Below are 2,862 nucleotides of genomic sequence, written 5' to 3'. Positions count from 1 at the left end.
GGGGTTTCACCATGTTGACCAGGATGATCTCGATCTCTTGACCTCGTGATCCACCCGCCTCGGCCTCCCAAAGTGCTGGGATTACAGGCTTGAGCCACCGCGCCCGGCCTTATATATGCTTTTTAAAAAAAAAAATGAATCAAACTTTTTTTTAAAAAAACCCTCATTTAAACTCACTGATATTCAAACATAGGAGATAGAAGAAAATGTGAAAGTCTTTTACTTTGCCTCACTTGTGCCCTCACACTCACCAACTGACTGCAGTTAAGTGTGTCATGTATCCTTCTAATGCTTTTGGTTGCCTTCACAGCATGGAACTGTTTTTGATTTACAAAGTATCTCACAGTGTTCCATAACTTAATACCCAAAGGACAACTTTCTACCCTCAGTAATACAGCTCTCTGTATTCTTTCTTTTTTTCTTTCTCGTAGAGACAGGGGTCTCACTATGCTGTCCAGGCTGATCTCTTAACTCCTGATCTCAAGCAATCCTCCCACCTCAGCCTCCCAAAGTGCTGGGATCCATTCTTTTTTTTTTTTTTTTTTTTTTAAGAGAGAGAGTCTAGTTCTAAACATTCTCTGATGTGGGTAACACCCTCCATGGGCACCGAGGAATGAGAACCGTCCAGACCCCAGGTACAATTAGTGCCTGAAGAATATCTTAGTTTATAGTGTTATTATTCAGCTATTTCCTTTATATAATCCTTTATATACAATCATATGTTAGTTTATAGAATTAGTGCCTGAAGTATAACTTACTGCTTACATATATCTAGCTTATATAATCATACTTAATACTTATATCTAGCATAGTTAGTTCTATATAATCTTTCTATACAATCATATAGGTATTGTGGTCGGAGCTGTACTGACACTTTTAGTGCCGATTTATAGAATCCCTCCATATAACCATATAGTTTGGAGTGGGAGGAATGCCTACAGCAGTCACAGAACAGAAGCAGTACATGGGAAAACAGCTAGACCAGGACAAGAACCGAAGACCCAGGCTGTGGCGTCCCTGCCTCAAAGGGCATATGCTGTATGGCAGGCTTGGAGCAAGAGCCTCTCCTCCTGATAAAGGAGTTGTAGTACCTTGCATCCAGTTCTTGTGGAATGTAGGTCTCAGGCCTGAGATCCTGGAAATAACCGAGGGAGAAGGACCCCTCTGGTGTGACCAGTCACTGACTGTACACCCTGTCAGTCTTTTCTCGCTTCTGTGCTAGCTCAAATCTTCCTCCCATAAATATCTTAAGAGAAGAGCACAAGTCTGTCAGCTCCCACTGCATTGGCTTACAGTATCCTTCTATTTGAAATCCTTTGAAGTCTCCAGCCCCCAGATAAGAAGTGTTGCACACGACACCTGTTGCACAAAGCCCACCTCCTTGCCTCGGTGACCTAATGGGGGTGGATCCCTTTTCTGTACACGACCCTCTACTACTGCGCAGAGCACGGCCCCCTACTGTGCACGGCCCACCTCTTTGCCCAAGTGACATAATGGGGTGGCCCCCTTACTTGTGACTCACGTGATTACGTATGCCCATTACTAAGCCTATAGATGATGACCTCAGTCACGACCCTGCCCCCTGCTTGTACCTAATCAACACAGATGCTTCTGGGCATTTAGGGCCCCCACTGATCTCCACTCACAGGTGGCATGGCCCCGAGTCCAGATGCTCTTCACCAGTTCTTTAGTGTCCTGTCTCTTTACTTCTCAGATCCTGCACCCTCAGCACAGCATAAGGGACACCCCATGACCCTGTGGGGCCTAACAGCCTTACACTCTGACATATACATATGTATAAGTATTCCCATAGGACATTTATTGGGTCAAACGGCACATACATTTTAAAAATTGACAGACATTGTCAAATTGCTGTTTTAAATTTACAGTTTGTATTCCCATCAAAAGTGTAGGAGAGCATTTATTTCCCTGACTTCTTACCAAAACAGGGTGCTATCAGTCTTTTAGATATCTACAAATCTCATGGACTTGGCTTACTAATAAAAGTTGAAGATTTTTCTCAAGTCCAAAGGCTGTTTATATTTCTTCTATAAATTGCTTGTCCCCATTTGTCTTTGTCCATTTTTCTACTAGGACATTGTCTTTCCCAGACTGGAGTGCAGTGGCATGATCACAGCTCACTGAAGCTTGAACTTCTTGAGATCAAGCAATCCTCCTGCTTCATCCTCCCAGGTAGCTGGGATTACAGCCAGGGGTCACTGTGCCCAGCTAATTTCTTTTCTTTTGTTCTTTTCTTTTTTTTTCTTTCAGAAACAGGATCTCTCTGTGTTGCCCAGGTTGGTCTGGAACTCCTGGCCACAAGCAGTCCTCCTCCCTTGGCTTCCCAAAGTGCTGGGATTATAGGTGTGAACCACTGCACCCTGTCCTAATTTTGACTTTTATGTTTAGATTTGAATCTATCCAGAATTAACGTTTCACGCAAGGCAAGAATACAACTTTTCTATTTTCCAAAGTGATAGACATTTGTCTCCATAACATTTATTGACATTCTATCCATGCCCCAATCGTTTGAAATGTCATCTTATATTTATGTATGATCATATACACTCGATACAAATCTATGACATATATATGTGTGTGTGTGTGTTTCTGGATTCTGTATCCTGTTGCAGTTCATCTCTTTGTTGCTATGTCAGTACCACATTCTTTTACTCACTCATGCTTTATATCTTGGTCCAGATCTAGTAGGGCAATCTTCAGTCTTCTTTTAAAAACTTTCCTGGCCGGGCGCGGTGGCTCACGCCTGTAATCCCAGCACTTTGGGAGGCTGAGGCGGGTGGATCACGAGGTCAAGAGATCGAGACCATCCTGGTCAACATGGTGAAACCCCATCTCTACTAA

The 2,862-nt window shown here is 43.2% G+C and overlaps 1 protein-coding gene across 1 annotated transcript in view; it reads right to left on the bottom strand.

Annotated features, from left to right (window-relative positions):
* SCPEP1 (serine carboxypeptidase 1) overlaps positions 1–2,862 on the bottom strand; it is a 33,048-nt gene that overhangs the window by 18,192 nt on the left and 11,994 nt on the right. The window lies entirely within an intron of this gene.

The sequence above is a fragment of the Cebus imitator genome, unplaced genomic scaffold (genome assembly GCF_001604975.1).
Source record: "Cebus imitator isolate Cc_AM_T3 unplaced genomic scaffold, Cebus_imitator-1.0 Scaffold115, whole genome shotgun sequence".
Classification (NCBI taxonomy): domain Eukaryota; kingdom Metazoa; phylum Chordata; class Mammalia; order Primates; family Cebidae; genus Cebus; species Cebus imitator.
Note: the sequence above shows the minus strand (reverse complement) of the source record. Positions and strands in the feature narration are given on the sequence as shown.